A 25,790-nucleotide genomic window follows, 5' to 3' on the forward strand; every position below is an offset into this window, starting at 1 on the left:
TTATTAACTTTAATATGTTAGTTGTTTAGCTTAAAAATTATAACAGAAAGTAATCATTTAATTGTTCTTTCTAAGTATTGTACAGAGACAGAGAAAAGAAAAGGAAGAATCTGTCAGCAAGCCAAGTCTATTTAGATGGACTGTGGTTTCAAAAAGCAAATCTAGCTATTTCTTTTGCAAAAAGAAGCATAAATTAGCAATTTCTCATACATTTTATAGGCTGCAGTTGGCATAAAAAGTAATGACGAACACATTCAGGGAAAAACAATTTTACAGTGATTTGTCACTAAAGGGACAGTGAAGTCAATATTAAATGTTTATGATTCAGTTAGAGTATACCATTTTATACATCTCTCCAATTTACTTTTATCTTATTTGCTTCATTCTCTTAGTATCCTTCATTAAAAATCATACCTAGGTAGGCTCACTAGCAACAATGCACTACTGGGAACTAGCTGTCATTATTTCACCCAATGTGTTCATCTAGCTCCCAGTAGTACATTGCTGCTCCTTCAATGAAGGATACAAGATAATAAAGCAAATTTGATAGTAGAAGTAAATTAAAAAGTTGTTTATAATCTTCATCTCATACTATAGGGTTATTTATATAACAAAGCTATTCAACCATCCAAACCACATTGTTTTTCACCTTTACTGTTATTCCCAGATATCTATATACTACAGGGAAAGATACAAAACATTCTGAATGAATGGAGGTCCTTGGTTTTACAAAAGAACAACTATATTAGGAACACTATTTACATTAAAGGACATTTTGTACACTCAAATCAATATAAAACAATTGTTGCCATGCACTTACTATCTTGTATACAGACCCAAGACTTTATAAAACAGCCATTAAAAAATCGCTTGTCAACAACATTTCAGCTTTAAATCAAAGCCTTTTTCAAGACATATTTTTCACACTTGTTTTGTGGTGTGATCTTGAAAAGGCTTTGATCTAAAGCCGAAACGTTGACAAGCAAATATTTTTATATATATATATATATATATATATATATATATATATATATATATATATATATATATATATAGCATGATTAACAAATGCATAATAAAAAGGCAATGCAAAAGCACTTAGTTTAAATTTCAAATAAGTAAAAAAAAACTAATTCTGACAAACTTCAGTTAGTTACATTTTTCTTCCCCCTGCATCATGTGACAGCCACCAACCAATCATAATATGTATATATGTATTCTGTGAATTCTTGCACATGCTCAGTAGGAGCTGGTGCCTTATAAAGTGTGGATATAAAAATTATTGTGCACATTTAGATAATGGAATGGAAGTGAATTGGAAAGTTGTTTAAAATTGTGTGCTCTATCTGAACAATGAAAGTTTATTTTTGACTTTAGTGTTCCTTTAAAGCTGTTTATTTTGATGTTGAAGCTAATGGGAAGTATTTATGTAACTGGATCGTAAGAAATGATTGCTCAATTGCTGGTAAGAGGAACTCCAACTGTTCTACTGGTGGACAGTGAAATGCCTTACAAGCATAAACATATAAAAAATATTTATTTTTTTCCTCAGTATTTGTATATTCATGTTATTAAACATTAAAACTGCAAACATTTTAAAATTACCTCTTTGAATTGTCCTGTTAACCAACTGAGCGTCTGACCTGAATATATATGAATATATATATATATATATATATTATGTATTTTTTCTAATAACCATGGTTTACTGTGTTTGTCCTGACCATCTATACCTCTTCCTTTTTAACTGAATCTAAATATAACAAAGGTACTTAAATCAAAACAAAAGATTGCCAGTACAAACTTCAACATAAGAGAACAGATCCAAGTAGATATTATATTAGTATCTGATTTTACCTATATTTGTTTTTTTCTCTTTTCAAGTATATAATGTGTATATGCAATGCAACTTACACATCCTCAAAGTGTTTTCAACTCCCAAACAATGACATATGTTGTAGCTGTTAGCTGGAAAGGGAGAGGTCTAAGGTAACTTTCTTATAAATGTGCCCCCCTAATAAGTGCTATGCTCTCTGCATATGTGTGATTCACTTGGTGCCCATATGGGAATAGCTGTTATTTTTGCAAACAAATAAAAAGAACAGTTGAGGTTATTCCCAGGACCACAGATTGTAAGTCTCAAATTGGAACAGTCCTATAGGGAGTTATGATTAGTAAAACTTTATTTGTATTACCTGAAAATTTATTGACATGTATTTCTATATATAAAAATACTTTTATATATATTTAGCCGATGCCAAAGATGTTTCTTTTCACAGTATCCAATATAAAAAAAAACAATCATATAACCACATTGTTATTCCAGCTTCAAATGTCCTTTTTTAAATGACCAAATCTGAAAGATGAGATATACAAGGTCAGTTATGAAACTGAATTACTGTAATGTGTAATACTGTATTGATTGTGTGTTTGCTTACAAACAGCTCTGTTGTTCAGTTTGAGATCTAATTCTGTCATTCCAAAAAAAAAAAAAAAAAAAATACAAGAATTGGTTTTATTTTGCTTTTTCTTGGCTCAAAACACCTCCATAATAACTAAAAAAAAAAAAACTTTTCATTTTCAGGTTGAGCTTTTCAACCTTGCACAACTGAAACACTCAAGAAACTTGTTATTAATATGGACACGATAATGGTAATTCACTACAGCATTTTATAATTGTATGAATGCCCCTTGGAAACTGTTATATCCTGGCAAAGGGGTTAAACACAGTTAAAATTATGCTCGGGAGCCACAATGCATTGCTGTTTCTCAGCAGGGCCCAGCCCATGAGGCATTTAGGCGAAATATGTAGGTAGCCGACATTTACTGTTCATGTCCCTATATTTGCGGACTACAAACAGACTTATCAAGGGATATTCAAATGATAATAAAATACGCAAACAAATTAGTGCATTAAAATATTTCATTACTGTTAACCAAGAATATGTGAAGAGGTAGATTCCTATGTTGGGGATTAGTAACTCCTGTCTTCAGTGCTATTAGGACAAATGTCACTTTCTTAGTGATTTTCAGGATGGTATCCACAAATAAGATATATTTTTTATTTAAAAAAATATTGCTAAAAGGTTTGTAATGAAAATTAAATTTGCCACAGCAAACATGATTTTGATCATGTTTATCTTTATTTAGGCTTATGTGTATTTTATTGAACCTACAGTTAAAAATGCATAGTTATAAATCAGTTAAAATCCATATTTTTGTACTCTTAATGTTTTAAAGAGTTTTATTTTCCAAAAATGTGTAAAAAATAAATTTAAACAATGGTGCTGTTGTGTGCTTCTTAGAGATTTTCCACTTTCTAATAAATATTTTGTTTTATGGCAACTCTGTGTGCAAAATACCAGAAAGGGAAAATCAATAATTTTATATTTTGTCATGAAATCCTGCTTAATATTTTATTAAACATGTTTTGAAATATTCATCTCCATTCTTTGTCTTTATTTCATTACTCAGATGAGATTACCTAAAATGATCTTCCAGGATTGTTTTATGGCAACTCTGTGTGCAAAATACCAGAAAGGGAAAATCAATAATTTTATATTTTGTCATGAAATCCTGCTTAATATTTTATTAAACATGTTTTGAAATATTCATCTCCATTCTTTGTCTTTATTTCATTACTCAGATGAGATTACCTAAAATGATCTTCCAGGACTGCGAGATCCCTCACAAGATTCTAGAAAGGCACATTTTGCTATACTTCTCTAAGGGGCGTTCCATGCGTTTCTTTATGTTAAAGGGATACTAAACCCTAATTTTTTATTTCGTGAGTCAGATAGAGCATGTAATTTTAAACAACTTTCTAATTTACTTCTTTTAGCAAATATTCTTCATTGTCTTAGTATCTTTTTGTTGAAAATCAGTAACGTATGCTTAAGAGACTACCCATTTATGGAGCCCTATATGGCCGCAGTTTTGCAAGAATGTTATTCATTTGCAAGAGAACTAGCCATGTAGTGCTCCAGATGCCCAATTAGGTATCTCTACCATAAAAAATTACATGTGAACGAAGCAAATAAAAAAATAGTAGTAAATTGAAAACTATTTAGAAATGGTATGCTCGCTCCGAATCACAAAAGAACATTTTTAAGTTTTGTATCCTTTTAAGGAGAGACAAGCCCAGTGAAATATAGCACTGCATAACATGGGAGTTTTGTTACACTTACACTTTGTAACTTGTATGTGATATTACTTACAGACTTTAGATTGTGTCCTTTAAGTTGTATTACATTTAAGCTTTGCACTTTCTATTTTATATTTTAAAGCATTTAGATTCTGTATACAGCAGTGTATTTAGGAATGTTATTTGATTAATTCTGATTATGCTTTTACAGTTTCTGTGTAACTTTAACAAATTAGGATCATAATTTGTATATTTATGTGTATCCTTTAAAAATTACATTGCACTTTCTTGTATGTAAAATAAACTGACATTTTCAGAAAGTGGGATGGAAAGGGGAGATCCCAAGGTCTGTCTGAATCTCTCTAACAATTCTCCTGATATGCTCTAAGCGTTTTAGGTATCTCACCAGCTGTATGCAGGAGGTTAGCTCAAAACTCATAATACAATTATTTTTCTGACAGAAAAGTTATGCATACTTACCTAGAAGCAAATGCAAGTCCAAATTGTGGTGAAAGCATTTCAGTTTAATTTGTATTTGCTGCAAACTGAGAATTGGTAGGTATCTCACATCTCTATGGGACTTCCATGTTCTGCCTTTTTTCTTAGAGAATTCAGAGAGTTCAGCCTATGAGAAGTCTGCAGTATAATTTTGATCCAAGATGGAGAATCTTTGATCGTATGGGCCCCCGAACTCTGGAATCTTGTCACTTAGCAAGAGTCTTAAAGGGACATTGTACACTAGATTTTTCTGTGCATAAATGTTTTGTAGCTGATCCATTTATAGAGCCCATCTGGTAGTGTTTTTATAAAAATGTATAGTTTTGCTGATTTTTTAAGAACATTGTGCTGATTTTCAGACTTCTAACCAAGCCCCATAGTGCATTTACAGACTCCTGATCAAAGTGTTATGTAGTGCACCACCAGATTATTTATTATGACAGAAGACCTTAGATGGTTGACTGTGTAAAAAGCTACTCAGACAAGCACAAAAGGCCTTTGCTCTCTTCCCTGCTACTACACAATGACTTTAAACTGTGCAGTTAATAATTTGTGCTAAAGTACATTGCTGGTAAAACAAGTAATGCAAGCTTACAGTACGAGTGGCTGCAATTTATCATGGTAAGAGAAAGTGTAATTTGCTAATAAACTTTAACTATCATAGAAGAAAAAGCCTTGAAGGCAAAGAGCTGTAAAACTTATAATACAAAGCGAGAAAGTTGTTTTGTTTTGTGCATCTAGAATAAAACACATCACATTACAATAATTATACTTAGATTGGCCCTCTAGCATCGTCTTCCACTCCTTTCCAGTGGTGGATGTTAATGCTGGTTTTAATTATAGATCTTTTTGTGGGATCTGTGCTAAACATAACGCTATTTGTTTTGCCAACATTGGAAGTAGCCATGCGGCAGAAATAGCACCAGAAATTTCACAGGAATTTCTGTGCTTGGTTTTTCAGTTATGAAGCCACTGGTGTTTCTCTTTAAGTTATGTCTACCTTGGTTTGTCCCTGGTTTGTTATCTGGATTCTGCTATCTGCCTGCTCCTCTGTTTTGCTGCCCATCTTGGACTGATAACCTGGTTATTGGCTCTTGTGCCTTGCTGTCTGCTTTCCCTTGACTCTTCTGGTTCCTGACCCTGCTGTGAACTTTGAATTATTTTCTGTGTTGCTGCATTGACTATTGTGTCTTCTCTTATTCACTCTTTTTCCTGGTCTGTGCTGCATCTCCTGCTCTATTGACTCCAACATACAAAAAAGGTAACTTTTAGTTTTAGAGGCCTATTTATCAAAGGTCTGTCGGACCTGATACAACAGTGCGGATCAGGTCCGACAGACCTCGCTGAATGCTGAGAGCAATTAGTAATTAGTGCTTTTGCTCGCACTTAAAAACCGGCAGAAGTAAGCTTTTAACATGCTGATGCGTGCTAACTGTTGAACTATAACTGCACAAGCTTCTCCTTCCCATAGACTTCAATGGAGAGCAGGAACTGAAAAAAACATAACACCTATCTCTCGTGCACTAATCAGATTGCGTTTAACCATGTGCGCTAAACCCTAGGTAAGTAAGAATATTTTACATTACAATGTTTTTCACATAGAAGAAAATTTTCTTTTTAAATATATATTTATATATATATATATATATCTAATTTTTTTTGTAAAATAGTATGCATGTATGTATAGATATGTATGTATGTATGTGTGTACAAGGGAGTTTTTTTTGCCCCAAGATGAAAAGTTTAAGGGTTAATCTAAAGCTTCTAATCGGTTTTGTTCCTTTTGTCAGAATAGAGAACAGAAAACCACTCCTTCCCCTAAGGACTCTGGCTCCAATTGGAAGCCATCTTCAAGTTGGAATAAATCCAAGCCTTATAAGAAGCCAAAGCCAGCCGCCAAGACTGCATGAAGGTGCGGCCCTCAAACCAGTTCAACTGATGGGGGGCAGATTGAAATTAATTTAAAACATTTGGGCAGATTCTGTTCAGAATCAGTGGATTCAGAGCATTGTTTCTCTAGGGTATCGAATAGGTTTCAAAATAAGACTTCCTGTGAGAAAATTCTTTGTCTCTCATGTTCCAATAAATCCTGTGAAGTGTGTTTCAGATCTGGAGCTTTCAGGGGTGATTACACCAGTTCTGCTTCAGGAACAGGGTCTGGGTTTTTATTCAAATATATTCATTGTCCCAAAGAAAGAAAATTCATTCAGTCCAGTTCTGGAGCTGAAGTTTCTTAATCGTTTTGTAAGGGTCCCAACTTTCAAGATGATGACTATAAGGACTATCCTGCCTTTTGTTCAGCAAGGACATTACATGTCCGCAATAGACTTACTTACATCTTCACATTCCGATTCATCCAGATCACTATCGGTTTCTGAGATTCTCTTTTCTAGACAAACATTACCAATTTGTCGCTCTTCCATTTGGCCTAGCGACAGCTCCAAGAATCTTTTTGAAGGTTTTTGGTGCCCTTCTATCTGTAATCAGAGAGCAGGGTATTGCGGTGTTTCCTTATTTGGACGATATCTTGGTACTGGCTTAATCTTTTCATTTAGCATAATCTCACACAAATCAACTAGTGTTGTTTCTTCAAAGACATGGTTGGAGGATCAATTTACCAAAGAGTTTCTTGATTCCCCAGACAAGGGTCACCTTTTTAGGTTTCCAGATAGATTCAGTGTCCATAACCCTGTCTTTAACAGACAAGAGACAAATGAAATTGGTTTCAGCCTGTCGAAACCTTCAGTCTCGATCATTACCTTCAGTGGCTATGTACATGGAAGCTTTAGCTCTCATGACTGCAGCATCGGACGCGATCCCCTTTGCTCGTTTTCATATGAAACCTCTGCAGCTTTGCATGTTTAATCAATGGTGCAGGGATTATACTCGGATATCACAATTGCTATTCTTAAATCCCAGCATTCTACTCACTCTGACTTGGTGGTTAGACCATCATCGTATTATTCAAGGGGCCTCTTTTGTTCGTCCTTCCTGGACTGTAGTCTCAACAGATGCAAGTCTTTCAGGTTGGGGAGCTGTCTGGGGTCTCTGACAGCACAAGGGGTTTGGAATCCTCTAGAGGCGAGGTTACCAATAAATATCTTAGAACTCTGTGCTATTTTCAGGGCTCTTCAGACTTGGCTTCTATTAAAGAGAGAACTTTTCATTCACTTTAAGACAGACAATATCACAACTGTGGCATATGTCAATCATCAGGGAGGGACTCGCAGTCCTTTAGCAATGAAAGAGGTTTCACAGATACTTTCTTGGGCGGAATCCAACTCTTGTCTAATTGGGAAACAGATTATCTCAGACTTTGTATCCGGGGGAGTGGTCTCCCTATCCAAATGTGTTTTTTTCAGATAATACAGATGTGGGGTCTTCCAGAAATAGATCTGATGGCTTCCCATCTAAACAGGAAACTTCCCAGATACCTTTCCAGGTCCAGGGATTCCCAGGCAGAGAACGTGGATGCGTTAGCAGTTCCTTGGTCTTACCAACTTGCTTATATTTTTCCTCCTCTAGTTCTTCTTCCAAGGGTGATCTCCAAGATCATAATGGAACAATTGCATGTGTTTCTGATAGCACCAGCATGGCCTCACAGGTTTTGGTATGCAGATCTTGTCCAGATGTCCAGTTGCCAACCTTGGTCACTTTCTTTAAGGCCAGACCTTCTGTCTCAAGGGCTGCTTTTCCATCAGGATCTCAAATCTCTAAATTTGAAGGTATGGAAATTGAACGTTTAGTGCTTAGTGATAGAGGTTTCTCTGACTCTGATCAATACTATGTTGCAGGCATGTAAGTCTGTTTTAAGGAAGATTTATTATCGGGTTTGGAAAACCTATATTTCATGGTGTTCTTCTGAAATTCTCTTGGCATTCTTTTAGAATTCATAGAATTCTACAGTTTCTTCTGGATAGTTTGGATAAAGGTTTGTACTTTGAAGGGACAAATCTCTGCTCTTTCTGATTTATTTCATAGAAATATTTCTAAACCTCCTGATATTCACTGTTTTGTTAAGGCTCTGGTCCGTATAAAGCCTGTTATTAAGTCTATTTCTCCTCCATGGACTCTTAATTTGGTTTTGAAGGTTTTGCAGGCTCCCCCTTTTGAGCCTATGCATTCTTTGGATATTAAATTACTTTCTTGGAAAGTATTGTTCCTGTTGGCTATTTCTTCAGCTAGAAGAGTTTCTGAATTGTCTGCTCTCTCTTGTGAGTCTCCTTTTCTGATTTTCCATCAGGATTAAGCTGTTTTGCAAACTACGTTTACATTTCTTCCTAAGGTTGTGAATTCTAAAAACATTAGTAGGGAAATTGTTGTTCCTTCCTTGTGTCCGAATCCTAAGAATTTGCTTGAAAAATTGTTACACTCTTTGGATGTGGTAAGGGCTTTGAAATACTATGTTGAGGCTACTAAGGATTTTCTGGTTCTAGGAAAGGTCAGAAAGCCTCTGCCATTTCTTTGGCATCTTGGTTAAAACTTTTGATTCACAAGACTTATTTGGAGGTGGGACAGTCTCCGCCTCATAGAATTACAGCTCATTCTACTAGATCAGTTGCCACTTCTTGGGCTTTTAAGAATGAAGCTTCAGTTGATCAGATTTGCAAAGCAGCAACTTTGGTCTTCTTTGCATACATTTACTAAATTTTACCATTTTTATGTATTTGCTTCTTATGAAGCAGTCTTTGGTAGAAAAGTTCTTCAGGCAGCTGTCTCAGTTTGATTCTTCTGTTTATAAGAAGAACTTATTTTATGGATTTAATTTCTCAGCGGAAATAGCTGTTTTTATTTTATCCCTCCCTCTCTAGTGACTCTTCTGTGGACTTCCACATCTTGTGTATTTTATCACTAGCTCATGGACTCTTTCCATTTACATGAAAGAAAACATCATTTATGTAAGAACTTACCTGATAAATTTATTTATTTCATAATGGCAAGAGTCCATGAGACCTATCCTGTTTTTGGTTGTTATATTTTTTGCATAAAAGCACAATCTTACTTGGCTATACGTTCAACTGAAGTATGTGTGTGGTGGGAGGTGTATTTATAGGCATTTTGAGGTTTGGGAAACTTGCCATTGTGAAATAAATGAATTTATCAGGTAACTTCTTATATAAATTATGTTTTTCTTTTTAAATATATATTTCTATATATATCTGATGTTAAACACATAGGCAATCAATATAATAATAAGTAAACACTTTATAGCCTTTTAATATTTGCTCTCATAATTTATCCTGTATAAGCTTTGATTAATTGGTACATACATACTCACACATATATACACACATACATATCCATACCCTTATACGCATACAAACATTCACACACATACATGCATACTCACACATACACATTCACACACATACACAAACATATACATAGATACTCACACATACATACACACATACATATCCATACCCTTATACACATACATACATTCACACACATACATGCATACTCACACATACATACAAACACATACACATTCACACACATACACAAACATATACATAGATACTCACACATACATATACACAAATACACACACATATATTTACACACACCTTTACATACATAAATTCACACACATATACATACATACTTACACATACATATATACACATACATATGAATACACACAAGCATGCCCACAGACAAAAGACATTGAAATTACAGAGTTTTAGATGCAAAAGCTAAGGCCACCTGAATTAGTTTATATATATATATATATATATATATATATATATATATATATATATATATATATATATATATATATATATTTGACAAACATAACACACTTTAGACACCAACCCTGTCCCCTTTCTTATTTCCATACTCCATTTTCCAAAACTAGGGGCAGGATGTGTTCAGTGCAGCAATACAGTCTGTGCCTATGCGCGACATTTACATTTTTCCAACCATAAGGCTCAGATAGTACAAAAAGTTCCCTTAGTGAATGCCCCATATAAGATTTAAGAGGTGTTCTTTAAGGATAATTTTTGATAGTCTGAGTAGGAACCTCAAGCTATATATATATCCGGCTGGTGCACATGGCCCTTGTAAAAAGTGGCCAAGCACCAGTGAGACTGCTGTCATGTTCTGTCTCAGGATATTTTGTGAGAGCCTCATTGTCTGGAACAGTTGCTTTAAATGAAGATTAGTAGAAGCCATATAGATTAAAAAGATTAAAAGATAAGAGATTTATTTAAATAACAAAATACTTTGAGCAAATACTTTTAAATATATACTCCTCAAGTATGTTATGTCCACATACACCAGGAGTGGAAAGGAACAAACAAGTAAGCAGAGATGCAGATTCAAAAGGAAAGACTTTCTCCTGGTAGTAACTGAAGTGCAGGATTTGCACAAAGCAGGAAATCCTTGTAAACAGGTAGCAGGTTTAAAGGTAAAGTCTTTCTCCTGGTAGTAACTGAAGTTCAGGATTTGCACAAAGCAGGAAACAAACTTGTAAACAGGTGCAAAGGAGAAGTCTTCCTCCAAATATGTACTGAAGTACAGGAAACAGGTTCTGGCTTGTGACAAAACAGAAAACAATGTGAAGACAATATGCAGCCCAACAGCCAGCCTTAAATAGGGAAGTTTTGCACAGGATTGGTTCTGAGTAAATCCAAAAATGAGAGCACCTGTGTTTTGCACAGGTGTAATTACAAGTAAGACAAATACTAATTTAACAGATCTTTTAAGTTGTATGTTATTGCATTTGAAACTAATCCGCTAGAACTGGCTGTGGCTCAACATACAATCAAACAGGAGTAGTAAGCACAGAGCCACAGGTTCAAATCCCTGCCGTTTCGAGCAGAATGCCTCCCAGACCTTTTATTTTTAGTCTGGAGGCTTGGTTCATGACAACTGCATACACCAACCTCTGGAATTGTGGACGGCTTATTTGGTCCCCAGCTGCCTGCTTCCCACCGGTAAATCTCCCAGTAGGCTAATCTGGCACAAGTCACAAGTATGGAGTCAGATAGGTTAGCCATACACAGCCTGTATATAGACTGACAGCAATCACCCAACTAAGGATATTTCTAGATCATTACTGAATCGTCTAATGTGTAACCTTTCTTATCTGCAGAGAAACAGTTTAGGGAATGGACAAATGAAAAACCTAGTTTTTGTTGTTTCAAACATTATTTTGTAGGTTGGTTCTTTAAAGGAATGACTTGTTAATCATTTTCAGACAAATACAAAGAATATTAAAATATATATTTATATTATTTAATTTTTTTGCAGTTGTTCGAAACAGAATGCACATGCCTAGTTCTAACACAACTTCTCAGCATAATAAAAGTGTTGTATACATACAGATGTGTTTGATGTATAACCTTGTGCAAGTTCCCATTAAAATGTTTCATTAATTGTTTGGTTATAGTTGTCATGTTTTTCTTTAGGAAAAATCTGTTACTGTCCTTGGATAATCAAAGACCCTTTGGGGCTGATTTATTAAGGGCCGAATTGCCCCTGATGCCCCTGTTTCTGTGTGAGATTTCAGGCTCGCCGGAAACAGCAGTTATGAAGCAGGGGTCTTAAGACCGCTGCTCCTTAACTGGTCCGCCGCCTCTGAGGCTGCGAACATCAATCCACCTGATCCTATATGATCGGGCTGATTAACACCCCCTGCTAGTGGCCGATTGGCCACGAATCTGCAGGGGGCAGCATTGTACAAGCAGTTCACTAGAACTGCTTGTACAATGTTAAATGCCAACAGCGTATGCTGTCGGCATTCAGCGTTGTCTGGCGGACATGATACGCTACAGCTTATCATGTCTGCCAGACAATGATAATTCGGACCCTTTGTCTCTTTTTTAAGTTTATTAGACTTATTTTACTTTAATACCTAAGTTAATATTGGACTTACCAGCTTGAAACCAATCCCTGCTGCATCTACTATGAGAACCTGACATTTCTTGTCACTAACATTTTTATCAAGGTGAAATTATGATTGCATAACAGTGCATTTTATATTACATGGCTTTTTTTTGGAAATATACTGTTTACCATTGGAATCACTCTTCCAATTTTGCTTTTTTCTTTAATAGATAAAGTATTTGGGTGTGAAACATTTGCACTTTTCATTATAGCCATAAGAGGATTTTTGGACCAAAGTACCAATCTTCCTGAAATTTGTCATGTAGATAAATCTCATGGGGTAGATTTATCTTTTTCCTTTTTTTCTCCTTAATATAAAGAGGGCCATTTATCAAGCTACGTATGGAGCTTGAGTGCCCGTGTTTCTGGCGAGTCTTCAGACTCTCCAGAAACAGCAGTTATGAGGCAGCGGTCTAAAGACCGCTGCTTAATAACCCTGTCCGCCTGCTCTGAGCAGGCGGACAGGAATCACCACAATTCAACCCGATCGAGTACGATCGGGTTGATTGACACCTCCCTGCTGGCAGCCCATTGGCCGTGAGTCTGCAGGGGGCAGGATTGCACCAGCAGCTCTTGTGAGCTGCTGGTGCAATGCTGAATACGGAGAGCGCAATACCTTTGATACATAGGTCCCAAAGCCTCAAAGTGGGGAAATATTGATGTTGAGTGCATGTTAGAAATGCACCCCCCCTCGCTAAATTCAGTTTTGTGAGTATACACAGTTATTTCAGGAGCTACAATAATAATAATTAGCATTTATTACACTAGAGAGAGCATAGGCTATTCTATTTTTTCATACTAATAAAAATCGGCTAAAATACATATTTTAGACATTTGAGAATTTCCTAATTGTGCTTAACTCGTGCACACAAAATAAAAATGTAGTTTTTAAGCCAAATATCTATTGAAGATACTTTGCATATATTGATTATTTAACAACACATTTCAACTGTGTTAATGATTGTCCAAGACTTGACTTTTTTGTATGTAATTATAAAATAAGAAAACTGCAAAGGAATTTGGATATACTGCTTGGAAATATTGTAAACATCAAAAATACATTTAATCTGTGTCTGTGATGGAATAACTGTCTGCTTCTATGTTATGTCAAATCTGTTCCACAGAAGCACTCTACATAAAAGTAGAAAATTTGAAAAAGCTTAGCCCAACCCCAAAGACAACACTAGATAGTCCGATCTCCATACCAGAAATACTGTCAGTCATTAAAGACCTTCCTTCAGGAAAAAAACCCAGGCCCAGACGGTTTTCCCAATGGCTATTATACTCATTTATAATCATTATTCCTCACAATGGACAAAGGGGCTATGCTATCAACGATGATGCAAGAGGCACACATCTCAGTCATACTAAAACCTGACAAGTCCCCAGAGGACCCTGGTAATTATAGACCCATCTCATTACTGAACTCTGACTTGAAAATCTTAGGATTTTTTCCCCCAAAATGCTTAAACACAATTATAACATATCTGATTCATGTTCATCGGGCAGCCTTTGTACCACATCAGGAAGCGAGAGACAACCCTATAAGGACTCTGAAGTTGTCAGCAGTTGCTAAAATGAACACATTAAAATTGATCTTCCTTGCAACCAAGGGGAAAAAAGAAAGCATTTGACCATATTAACTGGAAATTTCTTGAGGCCACATTAGAGGCCTTTGGGTTGGGAAAACTGATGATTTGATGCCTTTTTAGTTTATATACACCTCCCTCGGCAAAAGTGAGAGCTAATGGTACACTATCAACACCATTTAACATCACTAATGACACTCGTCAGGGTTGCCCCCTATCTCCTACTTTATTTATATTATCTATGGAGGTCCTGGCATCCTATATTAGACAGAATTAGAACGTAAAGGTTGTAGTAGTAGGCCAACATGATTTAAAAATTGCCCTATATGCAGACAATCTACTATTTACAATTACCTCACCTGAAAACTCAATCCCAGAAATCCTCAGATAACTCACTTTATTTGGAAAATTCTCTAACTTTGTAGTTAATATGCAGAAATTGAAATTATTAAATATCACACTCTCTAACTGTGAACTGACCACACCCCAAAACAATTTTTGAGAAGAACTATGCTTCTCTACTACACAATATACACAAAGACCCCCAGGAGTTGGCTTTGAAGTCTATTTCATGGTGGGGTCGCGTTCAAGCTGTAAAAATGACAACTTTACAGAGAATTTTATATATTCTACAAAACCCTCCAAATTCACCTCCCTAAATGGTACATAAACCAACTTCAGAGGACAATTAACTCAGAAGTATAGGAGAAAAGCAAAACTTGCAAAACAAAAACACCCTGTAGAGTCCCATTGCCATGGCAGGACTATGGCTACCAAATGTGAAAGATTACTTCTACACAGTCACCCCATAGAGGGTCTTAGACTGGCACCTCTCTAGAGACACCAAAGCGTGGGTTTCTATTGACACTTACATCTTGAAAACACCAAACGTCTGTGCTCTCTGTTTCAAGAGAATTAAGACCTTCACAATGCTCCAATGTAGAAATCTATATACATCTATATCAGATATGGGACCAAATTATACATACATATAATAATATTTCCACTGCCCGCTCTCAAATGTTCCCAATTCCCTTAATGTAGTGCTGGTTGGTGGACTAGATAAAGGATATAGACAGATGACTGAGTGGGATCGCACAACTCCTCTATTTAATTTTCTAGACAAGGGCAAGTTATGCGAGAAAGAACAACTGCATGACCTTAGTAGAGGGATTCTTTACTAACTGGTTAAGATACACTCAGATATCACATTTTATAGCAACATGTCCCCTCAAATCAGATCTACTTAAACCTTTAACCCCATTCGAAACAATATGTCTAAATGGAAATACAGTCAAAGCCCCCTTTCAATATCAAGAAAATTGCTAATAACACAGGGGAAAACAAACCTACCCAAGTATACCAACCGATGAAATAGAGATCTAGATACACAATTAGACATCAAAGACTGGAACACAATATTCACTCAAACCCATAAGTCTTCTACTTCCCCACAGATTCTAGAGTTATATTATAAATAAAGTACTTCTTAGATGGTACCTCACCCCAATTCAATTAAATAGCATCTTTATAGAAGCCTCAAAAAATGCTGAAGGGGTTGTGGTGAGAATGGTAGTCTAATACACATATGGTGGCACTGCAACAAACTACAAATGTTTTTGCACACAGTAGAAACCCAAACAAAAAAAAACCTAAACCCTAACACTAAAATAAATTACTATTCCCCTTTATTGGGCCTTTTGTCGGGCATTGCCCTAAAGATAATTCAGCTCTTTTACAATAAAAGAAAATTTAGAAAAAAAAAATCTCTACAATACAAGTAACCCCCACCCCCAAAATAATAAATTCTACCTAAAAAAAACTATCTTAAAAAAAAGTTAAAATAAAAAAGCCTATTCTTAAAAATATAAAACCCACCCTCAAAAAAAGCCCTAACTAACCCCAAATGTTGTACTCACCAATCGAAAATCTGGCTGCTATTGATCCGATGTTGGGCCCTCTTAATCCCAGTGCCAGGCACAGGTTGCCCATCTTCACAGAGGCAGACTTCAGCGGCCTCTTTTTAACCATCTCTGCTCCGCAATTTTCTGCCACTTCTGGGCTCTCTTCATCTTGGTGCAGCGAATAGAAATGGATAATTAGAATTAAAAATAAAATACCTTTTTGTTATTTGCTGATTAAAATCAGCCAATAGGGATTGACTGGTTTAAAAACAGCCAGTAGGGATGAAGCGGTACACCTATATAAAGGAGTTCTGCACTTCAGGAAATTAAATGTATGGCGAAAGCATGAAGACTAGGGGTCTAGATAGAGAGCCGAAAATAAGAAGAAGCAAAGCAGAGGCGGCGAATGAGGCCGACGAAGCTGCAGAAGATGGAACCCAAATGCCAGGATCAAGAGGGCCCCAATGTGGAAGATTATTGTGGAGCCGGGATAAAGAGTGCCTAACGTCGGATCAAAAGGAGCTGGATTTTCAATCAGTGATACAACCTTTGGGGTTAGTTAGGGCTTTTTAAGGTGGGTTTTTATTTTTAAGAATAGACTTTTTTATTTTAACATTTTTAAAGTGATTGTAAATTTAGTGCAATTTGGAATTACCTGCGTATTCCTCATGTCTATAGCAAATAAATCACTACGTGTTTTTTTATGTGAAAGGTATGTTTATTAATTTAGATTTTAATTACCAAGCTTTATCGTTGCTAGCTCCACTCCCGGCATTACTTCCTGGTCTGAGTTTAGTGCGGATCGACCTGCTCTCTACGTCATCATATGGGCATCTCTGTCTTCACGGAACAAATTGCTCATGCATTCAGTCTTTCAGTCTACAATCTAATATGTAGTGCATGCGCTTTGCAAACGTGGGGCGTGTTAGGTTTTTTACAGTCGCCGACTGGCCTGGGTTTTGATTGCACGTTCAAAAAAACGTGACTTTCTAAATCAATGGCGGCAATTTTACGGGCGGAGGAACAGAGGGTAAATTGGAGGATTATAAAAGTAAATATTTAAAAAAACAGACGAGATTATGAGTTTTGCGGTAACAGGGGTGCGTTGCTAACGCTCCTTTTTTTCTTATTGCTCACTTAAGACAACACTGGTATTACAGGTTTTCTGCAAGCCGGCGTTAGCCTCAGAAAAGTGAGCGTTGAGCAAAATTTAGCTCCACATCTCACCTCAATACCAGCGTTGCTTACAGTAGCGGTAAGCTGGCAAAACGTGCTTGTGCACGATTTCCCCATAGGAAACAATGGGGCTGAGCTGGCTGGCAAAAAAGCAGCGTTCAGCTCCTAACGCAGCCCCATTGTTTCCTATGGGGAAATTAATTTTATGTCTGCACCTAACACCCTAACATGAACCCCGAGTCTAAACACCCCTAATCTTACACTTATTAACCCCTAATCTGACACCCCCGCTATCGCTGAACCTACATTATATTATTAACCCCTAATCTGCCACTCCGGACACCGCCGCCACCTACATTATACTTATGAACCCCTAATCTACTGCCCCCAACATCGCCGACACCTACATTATATTTATTAACCCCTAATCTGCCCCCCCCAATGTCGCCGCAAATATATTACATTTATTAACCCCTAATCTGCCACCGCCAACGTCGCTGCCACTATTATAAATTTATTAACCCCTAAACCTAAGTCTAACCCTAACACCCCCTACCTTAAATAGAATTTAAATACATCTAAATAAATTTACTACAATTAAATAAATTATTCCTATTAAAACTAAATACTTACCTATAAAATAAACTCTAAGATAGCTACAATATAACTAATAGTTACATTGTAGCTATCTCAGGGTTTATTTTTATTTTACAGGCAAGTTTGTATTTATTTTAACTAGGTAGAATAGTTATTAAATAGTTATTAACTATTAAATAGCTACCTAGTTAAAATAAGTACAAAAGTACCTGTAAAATAAACCCTAACCTAAGTTACAATTACACCTAACATTACACTATAATTAAACTAATTACCTAAACTACCTACAATTAATTACAATTAAATTAAATAAACTAAATTACAAAAAAAACAAACACTAAATTACAGAAAAAAAAGAATTATAAGTATTTTAAACTAATTACACCTAATCTAATCCCCCTAATAAAATAAAAAAGCCCCCCAAAATAATAAAATTCCCTACCCTATACTAAATTACAAATAGCCCTTCAAAGGGCCTTTTGCGGGGCATTGCCCCAAAGTAATCAGCTCTTTCACCTGTAAAAAAAAATACAATACTCCCCCAACATTAAAACCCACCACCCACACACCCAACCCTACTCTAAAACCCACCCAATCCCCCTTAAAAAAACCTAACACTACCCCCTTAAAGATCACCCTACCTTGAGCCGTCTTCACCCAGCCGGGCACAAGTGGTCCTCCAGAGGGTCCGAAGTCTTCATCCTATGCAGCCAGAAGAGGACCTCCAGACCGGCAGAAGGCTTCATCCAGATACCATATCGCTGTGAGAGCAAAGTATAAAAATATATACAGTAGCTTAGCGTGTAAGAAGAGTTAACTTCAAAGCTTCTAACAAGTATTGCAGTTATATTTCAAAATAAAAATATAAAATGTATAATTATATATTTATAGATATCTTACGACAATTATTACCCTTGCTTATGTATGCAATTGTATAAGTATATCATATAAATTATGATCGTTTGTAAACTCAACTTCACTATATTGTTGCAAAGTTAATAAGCAGATTACTATGTGCTCACAAGACTCCTCTGTATTATCGTTCATTAAATGTGCATAGAGAAATACCTATCCCTTTAAATGTTTACCATGGAGCTGCAATCGTCTAGGCTTTAATAAATTACATTGAGAAGGAAAACAAGATATCTAGTGTTTGTAAATGTGAAATAGACAACAATATGTTCTTGCTTTTGCAACAAAGTAACAATCTAGTAGTAGATACTGTTAACGTGTTGTTGGGCTCCAGATGACAGTAATAAATTGCTCCAATATACAGCGCTACTTAGTGTATTCTCTGCTCCCCAAGATCATTTCCTATATATAGAAATATTTATCGTAGTGTGACAAGTTGGTTATCGTAATTATTCATATACATGTTAGCTGTAGGTTTACGCCGGTTCAATTTGCGCCGTTTCAGAATAACAACCTTTTTTTCCAGTCATGTGCAGTAATTAAAATAACCAGTAGGTGGAGCTGTCCACTTGTTTTGCAGCAAAGTTATGCAACTTAACAGGTCTGAAATTGATCTGTGTACAAAGAACAGACATTAGCTATCGAGCAGCCACTTTCCCTATTATCTTCCTGTCCAGCTGCTTGAGGTGAAGGTGCCTAACTGCTTAATCACTGCAGATTGAAATGCATAGAATAGGTGCAGACCCAATATTATCTAACATGCTAACAATGAGGAGAACTGATTGCAGAAAAATGCAAGTAAAAAAACGTTTTTGTTCATTAAACTTAGTTTGATGATGATGCAGTCTGTTGCGTGATTATTTTATTAGGTGCTGTTTAGCAAATGTTTTTGTTCATTAAACTAAGTTTGATGATGATACAATCTATATTATTTGGTTTATAATGCTGTTTAACATTTAAAGTCTGCATTTCAAAACTTTAAAAATAATGTGTTAGGTGTTACTTATGTCAGTTTTGAGAGGGGCCTGGAAGCTAACTCCCTCACTTCCCATTGACTTACATCAAGAGATACATTTCAAATTATAGCTTAAAGATGTTTATTTCTGCTAACATAGTCTTACTTAGCAGTATAAGGTCTTGTATTCTCAGTGGTATTCGGCATGTCTCATGGTTTAAACCTGTCAGGCAAGTCCTTCAATGATCTCGGTATGGGGCTATTATAACACTTTGTAACCCAGAGTAATCATTCTCTTTAGATTTTATCAGAAATATAGAGGTCATATCCCTGTAGGAATATCCTGATCAATTCATAAAATGCTTAAAAAGATATAGCATGACTCGTCATAATTTTAGGATTACCTTCTACCGTGTTCTAATATGCAACTCAAATAGATATAATACATGTTGTACATTTAATCTTCAGTGAATAAGGTACCAGAATTATTAGAATGTGATAAAGTGTATTAAATAGATCTGGGTGAGTGTACTTATTTTGGTGCTGTGACATACTAATTAGCATGATCAATATATATCTGGACAGATAGCCAGGATTTTCAGTGGACAATAAATAAATAAAAGAAATAAAAATTTAAGCTATTTTTTATTTTATATGTAGTGTGAATATGAATAATATACTTTAAAGTAAACAAATAATATTAAATTGTGTGGTGTTGTTGCAAACATGCCACTCTAATCATGGAATCTAACAAAATAATGTGTTAAACAAAAAGAAATGTGAAAAATAATTTCTTAATTCATAAAATTCAAAACAATTTCTTTCTCTTGCTGTGTTCAATCATACAGTGCTCATTTCTAATCCTAATCCCTGAAGAAGAAAAAATCTTTTTTTTGTCAATGCTGTAAATATGTGTGTTATGAATCATTTTCACTGTGAAGGTAAAATCCTATCGGCCAGATTACAAGTTTTGCATTCTGAGTAAAAAAGCAGCATTAAGGCTCATAGCGCTGCTTTTTTACTACCACTGCTATTACGTGTCTTGTAGGTACAGCTGTCCCGTACACTTTTTTGGCCGTACCACAAATTAATTTACACAATTTGCGTATAGTCTATTTTTTAATGGGACTTCCATAGCGCCGATATTACAAGCTTTTTTTTTAGGCCAAAAAGTGAGCGGTACAGCCTATCCCGCAAGATAGGCTGTACCAGTAGTTATGAGTTTTACGCTACAAAGCTGTAGCATAAAACTCATAACTAAAGTGCTAAAAAGTACACTAACCCATAAACTACCTGTTAACCCCTAAACCATTGCAAACACTAAAATAAAATTATTAACCCCCTAATCTGCTGCTCTGGACATCGCCGCCACTATAATAAACATATTAACCCCTATACCGCTGCACTCCCGCCTCGCAAACACTAGTTAAATATTATTAACCCCTAATCTGCTATCCCTAACATCGCCGCCACCTACCTACATTTATTAACCCCTAATCTGTCGCCCCCAACGTTGCCGCCGCTATACTATATTTATTAAGACCTAAACCTAAGTCTAAGCCTAACACCCCCTAACTTAAATATAATTAAAATAAATCTAAATAAAACCTACAATTAATAACTAAATAATTCCTATTTAAAACTAAATACTTACCTATAAAATAAACCCTAAGCTAGCTACACTATAACTAATAGTTACATTGTATCTATCTTAGGTTTTATTTTTATTTTACAGGCAAGTTTGTATTTATTTTAACTAGGTAGAATAGTTACTAAATAGTTATTAACTATTTAATAACTACCTATCTAAAATAAATACCAATTTACCTGTAAAATGAAACATAACCTGTCTTACACTAACACCTAACCTTACACTACAATTAAATAAATTACCTAAATTAAATACAATTAACTAAATTAAATACAATTACCTAAATTACAAAAAAACACTATATTACACAAAATAAAAAACAAATTACAAGATATTTAAACTAATTACACCTAATCTAATAGACCTATCAAAAGAGAAAAAGCCCCCCCAAAATAAAAAAAACCCTAGCCTAAACTAAACTACCAATAGCCCTTAAAAAGGGCCTTTTGCGGGGCATTGCCCCAAAGAAATCAGCTCTTTTACCTGTAAAAAAATACGAACAACCCCCAACAGTAAAACCCACCACCCACACAACCAACCCCCCAAATAAAACCCTAACTAAAAAAATCTAAGCTCCCCATTGCCCTGAAAAGGGCATTTGGATGGGCATTGCCCTTAAAAGGGCATTTAGCTCTATTGCAGGCCCAAAGCCCCAACCTAAAAATAAAACCCACCCAATAAACCCTTAAAAAAACCTAACACTAACCCCCAAAGATTCACTTACAGTTTTGAAGACCCGACATACATCATCAACGAAGCCGGGAGAAGTGCTCAACGAAGCCAGGAGAAGTCTTCATCCAAGCCGGCAGAAGTGGTCCTCCAGATGGGCAGAAGTCTTCATCCAGTGGACATCTTCTATCTTCATCCATCCGGCATGGAGTGGGTCCATCTTCATGACATACGGCACGGAGCATCCTCTTCAATTGAAGTCTTCTTCCAGAATTAAGGTTACTTTAAGTGATGTCATCCAAGATGGCGTCCCTTGAATTCCGATTGGCTGATAGAGTTCTATTAGCCAATCGGAATTAAAGGTGAAAAAGATCCTATTGGCTGATGCAATCAGCCAATAGGATTGAGCTTCAATTCTATTGGCTGATCCAATCAGCCAATAGGATTGAGCTCACATTCTATTGGCTGATTGGAACAGCCAATAGAATGCAAACTCAATCCTATTGGCTGATTGGATCAGCCAATAGGATTGAAGTTCAATCCTATTGGCTGATTGCATCAGCCAATAGGATTTTTTCATCCTTAATTCCGATTGGCTGATAGAATTCTATCAGCCAATCGGAATCTAAGGGACGCTATCTTGGATGACGTCACTTAAAGGAACGTTCATTTGTTGGGTAGTTGTCGGAAGAAGAGGATGCTCCACGCCGGATGTCTTGAAGATGGACCTGCTCCGTGCCGGATGGATGAAGATAGAAGATGCCGTCTGGATAAAGACTTCTGCCCGTCTGGAGGACCACTTCTCCCGGTTTGGATGAAGATTTCTCCCGACTGTAACTGTAAGTGAATCTTCAGGGGTTAGTGTTAGGTTTGTTTAAGGGTTTATTGGGTGGGTTTTATTTTTAGGTTAGGGCTTTGGGCTGCAATAGAGCTAAATGCCCTTTTAAGGGCAATGCCTATCCAAATGCCCTTTTAAGGGCAATGGGGAGCTTAGGTTTTTTTAGTAAGGGTTTTATTTGGGGGTGTGGATGGTGGGTTTTACTGTTGGGGGTTGTTTGTATTTTTTTTTACAGGTAAAAGAGCTGATTTCTTTGGGGCAATGCCCCGCAATGGGGTGGCTTTTTTTTATTTTGATAGGGCTATTAGATTAGGTGTAATTAGTTTAACCCCTTAAAGGGACATTAAACACTAAATGCATGCTAGATAGAATGATGCATTCAAAGAAAAGATTAGTCCATGAGTAACATGTAGATGTATTTTTTAAAGTTTCATTAGTTGTTTAAAAAGTGACAAAATAAGTGTAAAGTTTTAGTGTCTATAAAACAATGGGAGCTGCCATGTTGTAACTTGTGTTACCTTCTCTGCTGTGGCCAATTAGAGACAGTTATACATAGGTAATTAGAGTGTGCAGCCAATGGTTGTGCTGAATTTAACAGTCTTCTGCATTTCCATTTCTAACAGGAACTGAAAAGCTCACAATTTCAGAATGGAATTACAGGCAAAGAGGAAAAAATAAATAATGAAAGTATATTGCAGAGTTGTTTTATTATATACAATTTATCATTTTATATTACCATCTCAAAGTGTTTAATGTCCCTTTAAGGACCAAGGGCTATTTTTACTTTTTTTTTATTTTTCAATTTCTTTCCCTTAAAGGGACAGTCAACCCAAAAATTACTTTAACTTATTTAGATTAGTTAAATAATGATCTTTACAGTAAACTGTAGCCAAATTTTCATATAAATAAACTTTGGCAGAAAATACACTTACTGATCTCATCTGGCCTTTTCAAATGGCCGCCTGACCCCTCCTCCTCTGACGTCTCCCAAAAGCTTGTACTAACAGGATCCTGTCCTTTCTTCTCGTCCCTGCGCGCTCCTGCAATTTCAGCTCTCTAGCAGCTGTTCATACCCGGCACTCACTGCCTCTCATCCATGCTGTGCGCTGTGTGTTACAGAGAATGAGAGGCAGTGAGTGCCAGGCAGGCGGCGATGTGATGGTCTGTGCCCCAGATTATAATAGAGAAATAATATCCAACCAGGAGCTGACTGGGCACTAGTATAAAACAGACCTTAGCAAGCAATTGTTATTATATTTTCTGTTTTTTAGCAGATACCTAAATCCACATTCAACTTTATCTCAATTGATGTGGCTTGTGCCCCTGATTTTACAGCTGCGGTCCGTTACAGAAATACACCCTCCCTGCATTTGAGTGTCTGATGACCCCTTATAACCTGATTGCTCCCCAAAAAAGTTGGCACTTAGACAGAAATAAATTTGCGCCCTTGCAGGTCTTAGAACATTTATCTAATGCGAGTGTGATCGCACAGTACTGGGACACCGGGCGCAAATTTATTTCTGCCTAAGTGCCTATTTTTTTGGGGAGCAATCAGGTTATAAGGGGTCATCAGACCCGGTGGCACATTGTCTTGTGTTTATCACTACACATGAGCTCAGCACACGCTACCTTGCCCACTGTCCTTTGTACCAGAGCCTGTCACAACACATAGACGCAGCACCCCTTCACCTTGCCCACTGGCTGTGCATGCACACACCACCTTACACACTGTCCTGTGCACCACGGTATTTCACTACACATCACCTCTTTACCGTGTCCCACTGCAGCCACTGCCACTCAGCCGCATCGAGCTTGTGCCCCTGATTTTACAGCTGCGGTCCGTTACAGAAATACACCCTCCCTGCATTTGAGTATCTGATGACCCCTTATAACATGATTGCTCCCACCTGGGCACAAGAGGTGGTGTGATCTTACTCGCCTCCCAGACGCTGCTCCTGTTTCATCTAAAGGTTTGTGCCAGCTATGAACACACTGACAGCTTTGCACATATGTATACAGACCTACACAAACTATAGTCATCTCTCAGCTTCCGTTTACATGGGATGTCCCTGCACACCGGTTGGTGTTTGTGGTGCTCTTAGCAAACGTTTTAGGTCCTAAAAAGATTTCTTAGAAACCAGTGAGTGTAATTTCATCTTCACTGTGATCAAACTCAACCAGCGGAGAGCAACAAATGTAACGTCTGCTGTAAGAGCAAGCTGCAGATTTATCACATATAACGGTATATACAGCCTGTATACTGTGTGTCCGGGACAATACGTTATGTGATAAATCTGCAGCTTGCTCTTACAGCAGACGTTACATTTGTTGCTCTCCGCTGGTTGAGTTTGATCACAGTGAAGATGAAATTACACTCACTGGTTTCTAAGAAATCTTTTTAGGACCTAAAACGTTTGCTAAGAGCACCACAAACACCAACCGGTGTGCAGGGACATCCCATGTAAACGGAAGCTGAGAGATGACTATAGTTTGTGTAGGTCTGTATACATATGTGCAAAGCTGTCAGTGTGTTCATAGCTGGCACAAACCTTTAGATGAAACAGGAGCAGCGTCTGGGAGGCGAGTAAGATCACACCACCTCTTGTGCCCAGGTGGGAGCAATCATGTTATAAGGGGTCATCAGATACTCAAATGCAGGGAGGGTGTATTTCTGTAACGGACCGCAGCTGTAAAATCAGGGGCACAAGCTCGATGCGGCTGAGTGGCAGTGGCTGCAGTGGGACACGGTAAAGAGGTGATGTGTAGTGAAACACCGTGGTGCACAGGACGGTGTAAGGTGGTGTGTGCATGCACAGCCAGTGGGCAAGGTGAAGGGGTGCTGCGTCTATGTGTTGTGACAGGCTCTGGTACAAAGGACAGTGGGCAAGGTAGCGTGTGCTGAGCTCATGTGTAGTGATAAACACAAGACAATGTGCCACCGGGTCTGATGACCCCTTATAA

Source organism: Bombina bombina, chromosome 2, assembly GCF_027579735.1.
Source record: "Bombina bombina isolate aBomBom1 chromosome 2, aBomBom1.pri, whole genome shotgun sequence".
Classification (NCBI taxonomy): domain Eukaryota; kingdom Metazoa; phylum Chordata; class Amphibia; order Anura; family Bombinatoridae; genus Bombina; species Bombina bombina.